The sequence below is a fragment of the Pelmatolapia mariae genome, linkage group LG16_19 (assembly GCF_036321145.2).
Source record: "Pelmatolapia mariae isolate MD_Pm_ZW linkage group LG16_19, Pm_UMD_F_2, whole genome shotgun sequence".
Lineage (NCBI taxonomy): Eukaryota > Metazoa > Chordata > Actinopteri > Cichliformes > Cichlidae > Pelmatolapia > Pelmatolapia mariae.
Genome location: NC_086241.1, coordinates 60617977 through 60628284, shown reverse-complemented (window position 1 = coordinate 60628284; position 10308 = coordinate 60617977).

Sequence of the window (10308 nt, the reverse complement as noted above, 5' to 3'; positions counted from 1 at the left end):
AATTTAAATGTTTAAACTCTTAGACACTTTATCAAAGGAAGGTCAACATGATTAATTTTCTCTTTTTCTGTTGCCTGACAGGTAATGTTTGTTTACCATTTATCTTCTGAACATGGAAATCATTTCATTAAATATATATCATTTGTTGCAATTTAAAAATAATCTTTTCTTCATTCTCTATCCAGGTGTCTGTCTGGGATTTGAGGTCCGTCAGTTTCCCTCTGAGTTCATCACAGACGTTGGATCCAAAGTGCAGATTTTCTGCAGCCATGAAAAGACCGACTACAGGGTGATGCTCTGGTACCAGCAGTCACCCGGAGAGACCGCTATGAAACTCATTGGGTTTTTAAACGTCAACACTCCAAAATTTGAAGATGAAAATAATGATAATTTTGAAATTGGTGGCGATCTGAGTGGGAGTACAGCAAAAAACGGTTCTCTGATAATCAAGAAAGCTAAAGGACAAGAGCACAGTGCAATGTACTATTGTGTAGCAAGTAAAGCACAATGACACAAAGTCCCTCTGAACTTTACAAAAACTCCACAGGATTTTTTTTTATCATTGTGGTTTTGATCAGAGAAGTTCTCAAGCACCTGCTTGAGTGGTTTTCTTATGGATTGATCCATTCATGCAAAATTGCACTAATATAATAAGCAGTTTGTAAAAGCAGCAAGGATGCACAAATTAGCAAATATGTGCAACTTTATTTGACATACCCATCAGCATTAACCGCTGACTTACTCCTGCAAGCCTTATGAATGTTTGTATTCCCTTTACTACCCCTAGGAATTGCAACAAGAGATTTGATTTCTGTCAACACCAACAAAATGATCGGTCTTCTTATTTTCTGTCAGCATAGGGTTCGTGGTACAGGGAATTCCATGGTAATTCATATTTAATAATTCTGCATAATTTGGTACAGAATTTGGTAATGCTTCTGTAGCACTTAATGTTTAGACACAAAGCATTCTCTAAAGGTTTTGAAAATATTCAGAGAAATTTCTGAACCATTCTTTAGGCTCAAAAAGGTTTTGAAAAATAACCTTCTGGTACACCAGCTGTTTTGGGGTTCAATTTTCGTCTTTGTTATTTTCAGTCCTTCATAAATTGGCCCTACATCTGTAGTGTAGTGGTTATTCAGTGTCCACTGCATCAAGGCCCATTTTCCAGATAACAGGACTGAGATATGATTACAAGGATTGAACGCACAGTTGTTCTTGAATATAGTCATGCAACACAACATGATAATCACTGTCCTCTGCACAAGATTTAACATTACCCTGGTAACATGGTCTTTTTGACTTTTTCCAAGATATTCTCTCATATTTATTTGTTTATATTCTGGAGGGATCCAATAACTTGACTGTTATGTACTTCCAGTAGGTGGCGATGGAGCTCAAGAAATGCTGATATCTAAACATGCAGTAGCTACTTCAAAGAGGGGGGTGTCAATAAAAGTGTGCATGGGAAAATGTTAGAGTCACTTAGTGTGCTGCTTTCAGACAGAAGCTCATCATGCTGACATTATTTAGTTTGTTTTGGCTCACTGGTAATCACATTCACCATTTAAGAATCCCACTTTATATTCTCTATAGGTTACCTATCTATAGGTTTATTGTTCATTTTCTCTCTTTCTAGGTCTTTGTCTGGGTGTTGAAGTTCACCAAACACCTTCAGAAGTTTTCAGAACTCGTGGAGACGAAGTCCAGCTGGTCTGCAGTCATGGAAAGACCGACTACACATTTATGCAGTGGTACCAGAAATCCCCTGGAGATCAAGCCCTAAAGCGCATTGGACATTTAAACTACAACAACAAAGAGCATGAGGAATCATTTAAGAAACATTTTAATATTACAGGAGACTTGAGTGGAAGTAAACCAAAGAATGCTTCTATGTTTATAGTGGACCTAAAGCCTGAGCACAGTGCAGTGTATTACTGTGCAGCAAGCTATGCACACTGAGTGGAAAACACCTTTCTTTAATACAAAAACTCAGAACCATGAAATCATCAAAGTGGATGGTTTTAAACTGAACAGACTGCTCCCACATCTTGGTTAGATCCCAGCTGACTGCAGGGTGATGTTCTGATCCCAACAGCTGCAGGGAGACAGCTATGAAACTAACTGGGTAATTAAACTATGCAGCTGTCACATTTGCAGAACAACATAGAGATCATTTCAAAATCACTGGAACTGTGGGTGGAGATGCTACAAAGAATGGCTCAATTAATACCCAAGTCAAAAGACACGAGCACTTTTTGCCACTATGCAAGCAACACACAATGACAAAAAGTTTGTTTGAATTTTACAAAAGCTCCACATATTTGATCATTGCTTGTTTTGATAAGTAAAGCTCCCACCACCTGCTTTAGTGGTTGTATTGTAGCTTGACTATTTCATTTTTATTTAACTAAGCATGTAATTTAAGTAGTTTACATAACCAGGAAGGAAGCACATATTAGAGCACTCTTTCACATACTTAAACAAAGCATCTCCATATGAAAGAATTTTTTTTACCAGTAGGAAACACACAGATCCATCGTTAGACTTGTAAAACTCTAATTCACACATCCTGAAATACTATATAATTAATCACAATTTTGATTTTTTGTAACACTGTTAATAGTAAACCCGACGATTAAATCGATTTTTAAATACAACATGTAGACTAAAAGGAACATTTACACAAAAACCACAGAAAAGCACAAACATGACAGTTTACTTAGAGAAAGCTCCGCCCAGCAATCTGCAGTTTCATCTGCAATGAAGTGATGATTCTTCATCTCCTCCCTTTCCCTTCTTAAACCTCAGTCATGTCAGATAGGCAGATGGTTCTCAGTATAAACAATTGTGTGGTCCAATTTCTTTAACTCATAGCCACTAAAATCTTATATAAAGTTTCTAAACACATCTAAAGTCAAGCTTTGAATACAGACAAGATGATCTCCCTTTTAATGTTCTGCTACTTGTCAGGTAATAATTTGAAAAGGTGCTAATTTCTTTAAGTATGGAAATACTTGCACTCTGTTTTTTGGCTTGTTTCTTTAAAATGTATCAACCTTCACAAGCTAAAGTTCTCTTTTATCTTTGTCCTAGGTGCTAGTCTGGGGGTTGAGGTTCGTCAGTCTTCCTCTGATATCGTTGCAAAGGCTAGTGACAAAGTTCAGATTTTCTGCAGTCATGATAAAACTGACTGGAGGATGATGCTCTGGTACAAACAGTCGCCTGGAGACACGGCTATGAAACTTATTGGATTTTTAAACTATGCAACTGTCACACTTGAAGAACAATATAGAGATCATTTCAATATCACTGGAAATCTTGGGGGCGATTCTGCAAAGAATGGCTCACTAACTATCCAAGTCAGAGGACAAGAGCACAGTGCAGTGTACTACTGTGCAGCAAGCAAAGCACAATGACAGAAAGCTCCTCTGAACTTTACAAAAACTCCACATAATTTTTATCATTGGTGGTTTTGACAAGACAAGCTCCCAAGCACCTGCTGTAGTGGTCGTCGTTTGACTTGATCCATGTTGGATGTTTTTAAAGCACATACTGTTTACAAAACCAAGAAGCAGACACACTCCTCCAAGCCTTACAAAGGTTCACATTTCCTTTTCTGCCACTAGGAGTTGCAAAGACATCATCACTAAACATATTCATGCAGTAAGACACTACTATGCAGTACTCGTGAAATACTCTAATTCAGATATCCTTAAAGACTGCGCAGCCTAAGTAATGACAATTTGCGGTTGTTATAGTCAGCAAATAGGAATTAAGTCAGTTTTTCAATATATAAACAAGAATGTTGTTCTATTCCAGTACACAGAAATCTTCAGGGAAACATCAGTTGAAGAGAAAACTCCTCCCAGCAACTGTAAAGCAATGACGTTTCATCATCACATCCTTTCCTTCTTAAACCTCAGTTATGTCAGCTGGGCTGTTAATTCTTAGTAAAAACACTTGGTGTGATCTAATTCTAGTCATTTAAATCCACTAAACTCTGTTATAAAGTTTCTAAATGCTTAGAAAGTCTTCTAAAGGCTTTATGTTGTTAAAGACAAAATGATCTGCCTTCTAATTTTCTGCTGCCTCCCAGGTAATCATTTTAAAAGATGTCAATTTCTTTAAGCCTGGAAATAACAGATTTTTGTATTTGTTTTAATTTATCAGCTAACAAAAACTTCTCTTTTCTTCTTTGGTCTAGGGGTTTTTCTCGGGCTTGAGGTCCGTCAGTCTTCTTCTGATATCATCGCAAATGTTAGTTCAAAAGTGCAAATTTTCTGCAACCATGATAAAACTGACTACTATATGATGCTCTGGTACCAGCGTCCACCTGGGGAAACAGCCATGAAACTCATCGGGTATTTGTACCACCAACAAGTCACAATGGAAGATCAGTACAAAACCAATTTCACTATGTCTGGGGATTTGACTGGGAGTACAGCAAAGAACAGCTCTCTGATAGTCAAAGCTGCACAACAAGAGGACAGTGCAGTGTACTACTGCGCAGCAAGCAAAGCACAATGACAGAAATCCTCTGTGAACATTACAAAAACTCCATAATCTGGAACCATCAGTGGTTTGAAACCAGAATGGAAACAAACTGACATCAGACACCTGGTTTTGTTCTTTTGGTTTTTAATTGAGATATTATTTTGTTGATTTCTTCCAGTTACTGATAATAAAAGGTAATTATTTCTAATAAATAGTAAAATTCTGTTAAAGCAGCATCTTATGTGGATGATTAAAATAAGAGCATATATTCTGTATAACTTGCAGGACTACAATGATACACCATCTAAAAGTTTGAAGTTCGTTTTACATTTACAATGCAGTAAATCTTTGCTTATCAAAACACTGATCATTGACAGGACTTTTAGAAAATGATAATGAGCATTTTCCATATTTTGTGATATTTAACAAGCTAAACAATAAAAGAATTAAAAACCAAATTATCTTCATCTGCAGCTGAAGCCACTCCCCTTCTGCCTACATCTTAGTAGCTTCTTCCTGAAACGGCAATCAGCTCAGTGACATGGTGCTTTCAGCAGAGACTGTGTTTTAATTTAAACGCTTCAGCACATTCATGACTTTATCACCACATCTCTACATTATGATTAGATTTCTTTTTTTCTTTTTCCTCACAGGTAACTGCTTCGTGGTGACGTGACACACACTGCATTCGCTTATTTTAAAATCATTAATTTTTCTATCTCTGCTTACAGCAGGCATCTCTCTGGGGATAGAGATCCGTCAGTCTCCGTCTGCTGTAATCAAAAAGGTCAATGATGATGTACAGCTACTCTGCACCCATGATAAAAGTGACTACAGAGTGATGCTTTGGTACCAGCAATTACCTGGAGAGACAGCTCTGAAACTTGTTGGATATGGATATACACAGTTCAAAGATGACAGCGTGGAGGAACCATTTAAAGAAAATTTCAAATTAGAGGGGGATTTGAATTCGAATAAAAAGAACGGCTCACTTTTCATCAACAAACTAAAAGCACCTGAACATACAGCAACGTATTTCTGTGCTGCCAGTCAACCACAGTACATCAAACACCCATCTGCTCTAAACAAAAACCTCTTCCCATGTCTCCTGTTACAGAAGAGCCTATTAGAACCTATTAGTCATCATATTCAGCAGCACTAATACTCACGGCTATAGGAAGTATTTGTCAAGGAGGCTTTTTGGATAACAAGAAATCTTACAGATTATTCACTAAAAGAAAAAAGATATTTATAATTTTTCAGTTAATAATTAACTTGAGGGAAGTAATGATGACATCATGAAACACAGTGTCAACACTTTCTGAGCTAACCTTTAAAGATGACTTTGAGGAAAAGCATTATTTTTATATTTTTAAAATATATAAATATATTATAAATTTTATAGGACCACAAGTCCTATAAAATTTATATTCTTAAATTAAGCATCAAGAGCAAGGATTTCTGCACAAAACCCCCAGAAAGAACAAAAAAAAAAAAAAAAAACCCACAAGCTGTTGATGAACAACTCTGATTTCACTACATCACTTCCTGTCTCTCCTTCTGACTGACAAAGCACTGAAGAGACTATTTGTGTGCTAACATCCAACATGAAGACATCTAGTTTTATCGTTGCCATCCTAATCGTGTTCTGGATTAAAGGTAAAACCGAACTCTTACAAAATCAGTTTATGTGGAGAAAAAAGAGAAAAAAAAAGGTAAATATTCAGACGTCTTTCTCCTTTTTTCCCCCTCTTCTTCTTCTCCAGGAGCTTATCTCAGCAAAGAAAAACAGCTGTCTCAGTCTCCAACTCAACTGTTAGTGGAACCAAACAGACAAGTGAACCTGACCTTCACTCATAACATCACTAATTACGATACCATTCTCTGGTATCAGCGCTCACCAGGCGACACCTCCCTGAAGCTGATTGCCTACGTCTATTTTACAAATCTAAATGTTGAGAAGCCATTTGAAGGCAACTTTCAGGTGAGTGGAGATGGGAGAAAAACAGTTTATCTCCATATCCTGAACCCACGACACCCGGAAGACAGTGGAGAATATTTTGGAGCAGCACGAATACACAGTTATAAAGATGGTGATGCTCTCATACAAAAACCCTCATCCTGATCTGGTAGATAACAGTACCCCAACAGGAAACCACACAGACTTTGTGAAACTGTACCAAGTTAAAATAGTGAAACTGCAAAAAATGATTGGCTACAAAATTACAATTACTCTTTTATAGAGCTGTTGCTTCTCTCAGTGGAACCCACTTTGTGTTTTCAGACTATAATTTTTGATCCAAACTGCATTTTGCCTTGATAATATGTACTAAATGCTTCAAGGATGCATTATTTGCAAAACTTTGGTCGCACAGAGTTTATATTTACAGATTGCTACTAACACTTCTGACACACCCACTAAGCATTGCAAAGAAATAAGTTGTTCAGTCTAGAAACCATAGCATTGCACGTGCCATTTTCATGCTTAATATCTATATCTATAACTATATCCATACATCTATGCCCAAGCAACGAAATAATTAGGCAGCCACCACCACACCTGTAGAGCATGTGCAGAAGAACAGAAGTTTCACACTGAGGTTTTCATTACAGATAAAAACCCCAAAACATAATTTGTTGCCATTACCAATTTCCAAAGAAGCTGATGCGTTTCACTTTGGAAGAAACCTGGCTTTCAGTTATACATGCTGCCCTCCATTTTCAGCTCTTTCACCCATAAAGTTCAAATAACGTTTTTCCTTCAGTCTCTTTAAAATGTTTTATGTCTAAATAAAAGACTGAACAGCAGAGAGCAGTGGTGACACATGAACATGGTAAAAAGAAAGCTCCTCCCTTCTCTTCACAAATGTACAATAAAGGAAGATGTAGTGTCAGGGTGCTTTCATTCATAGCTTTGTATATCTATATCTAAATCATAGTTATATAGAACACTGCAGCGAGAGTGAAGATTAAGCATCGCTATAAGGATTTTAAAATGTTTGTTGTATTGTCTTTGTCTTTGTTTGCAGGTAGGTAGAAAATAAACGGATGTGTGTACTTTCTCATGACAATATTAAACCAGTTTTTCTTTTTGTCCTAGACACTGTGCTGTCAGCACTTGTGATTCAGCAATCACCTTTAAATCTTCTGATAAAACCACAACAGCAAGAAGCCAAGCTCGATTGCTACCATGGAGACAACAGCTATCCCTACATGTTCTGGTACCAGCACAAGTCAGCAGTAGGAGGTCAGCGGACAATGGACCTGATTGGACAGCTTCATTATGAAAACCCAACTCTTGAAAAGACCTTTAAGAGCAAATTTAACATAACAGGCCATTCAAAGGGCAAAGCTCAGCTTGTAATCTCCAATGTTAACCTAGAAGACACAGCACAATACTTCTGTGCTGCGAGTCAGCACGGTGTTTCAACTCCTCTGGCTGCTTTACAAAAAGCTGGTGGCACACAGCATCAAAACCACACCTGCATGATTGATAAAGGAGGAGTGACAGTTCCAGAGTCTACTTTCACACAGTTTCTCTCACTTTGGTCCTTTTATCACTGATCAGATTCTGGTGTCATTTCCAGCATTGTTGGCTCTGTCTATTTCTGCCCATTTAATTTCCTCTTATAAAGGAAAAGAGACTCCTGGTTCTTTCTGCAGATCAGGTGAGCACTGTTATGTTTCACAAATCTCCCCAAGATAGTGCAACTGCAAGCATAATGATGCCTCCCTTGTAATGATGCTCTGGTATCAGCAAATAAAGGAGAATGTGTTTATAACTGCTATGGATATGAACAGTCTCCAAATTATGAGGGTCAATTTGAAGAATAAGCACAAGTTTTACATTTGTTGCTTTTTAAAACCAGAGATCAGGCTGAGAGTCAGACAGCCAATAAAAATGAAACAGAATGAGTATGATTTTATTTGCAGAATTATTTTGTTTGCAATCACAATTATAATTTTAGAGTAATGTCCCATTCCTATCAAACAGATAGGAATCTGCTATCTGTGTGTCACACAACACTTTGTCTAAATAAAATGACTGAACAGCAGAGAGCAGTGACAACACATGAAAATGCTAAGATAGCTCCTCCCTCTTCTTAACACACATATACAATAAAGGAACATGTAATGTCAGAGTGTCTTCATTGACACCTCTGTATATCTATCTCCAAATCAGTTACATAAATCATTGCTATTTAAGGATTTTCTCCAGTAAAGGTTCGAAATGTTTGGAATTTTGGTTTTGTCTTTGCTCACAGGTAGGTAGAAAAAAAAGATATGTGTACTTTCTCATAACAAAATTTATCCTTCCTGTGATCCTTCAGTTTGGTTTTGTTTTTTGTCCTCTAGACTGTGCGCTGTCATCACTTGTGATTCAGCAAACACCTTTAAATCTTCTGATAAATCCAGAACAACGACAAGCCCAGATCGAATGCTACCATGGAGCGAGTGACTATACCTACATGTACTGGTACCAGCACAAGTCAGCAGCAGGTGGTCAGCGGACAATGGACCTGATTGGACGGCTTCAATATGGAAACCCAACTCTTGAAAAGACCTTTGAGAGCAAATTTAACATAACAGGCCATTCAACGGGCAAAGCTCAGCTTGAAATTTCCAATGTTAATCCGGCAGACACAGCACAATACTTCTGTGCTGCAAGTCAGCACGGTGTTTCAACTCCTCTGCCTGCTTTACAAAAAGCTGGTGGCACACAGCATCAAAGCCACACCTGCATGATTGATAAAGGAGGAGTGACAGTTCTAAAGTCTGCCTTCACACGGTTTCTCTCACTTTGGTCCTTTTATCACTGCTCAGATTAGGATGTCATTTCCTGCATTGTTGGCTCTGTTTATATTTCTACCCATTTAATTTCCTCTTCTAAAGGAAAAGAGACTCCTGGTTCTTTCTGCAGGTCAGGTGAGCACTGTTATGTTTCACAAATGTCCTCCCCAAGATAGTGCAACTGCAAGCATAATGATGCCTCCCCTGTAATGATGCTCTGGTATCAGCAAAGACGGGAGAATGTGTTTATAACTGCTATGGATGTGAACAGTCCCCAAATTATGAGGGTCAATTTGTTTTTTTTGTTTTTTTGTTGTTTTTTTTTTGTTTTTGTTTTTCTTTGGCTTTTGAACTTGTTTTATTTCAGAAAACCAAAACTTGTGAACTGCACTCTTTTTGAACTCTTATTTTTTTTTTTACTTTATTTTTATTGAAAGTTTTATAATTATGACAATCATCTACATAAAAAAACAAAAAAACAAAAACAACAGACAAACAAAAAACAAACAAACAAACAAACAAACAAAAAAGCATAATACACACTGGCAATAACATATTGGCACAGTGTAACCCTCAGATCTACCCGGTCTGGGGGAGCTCCCCTCCACCTCTTTTCAGGTCCCATGTCGTCAGGTTTTTGCTACTGTCCACGCAGCACTTTATGGTCCACCCCTGGTGATATTCAGAAGGGTATTTCCAGTCTATTTTATAAGCTGCCTTCTAAAAACAGTGGCCACGGCCCTAGCATATGATGGTCAATTTGAAGAATAAGTATAACTTTTACATTTGTTGCTTTTGAAAACCAGAGATCAGGCTAAGAGTCAGACAGCCAATAAAAATGAAACAGAATGAGGATGATTTTATTTGCAATCCAATTATAATTTTAGAGTAATGTCCTACTCCTATCAAACAGAAAGAGCTTCTAGCTCTTCAATGGACCCTCTCTGACTATTCAGGCAACCTTTTCAGTTAGCCTTGATAAAATGTAGTCTTCTCTAGCATCCTCTTCTGTCATGCAAC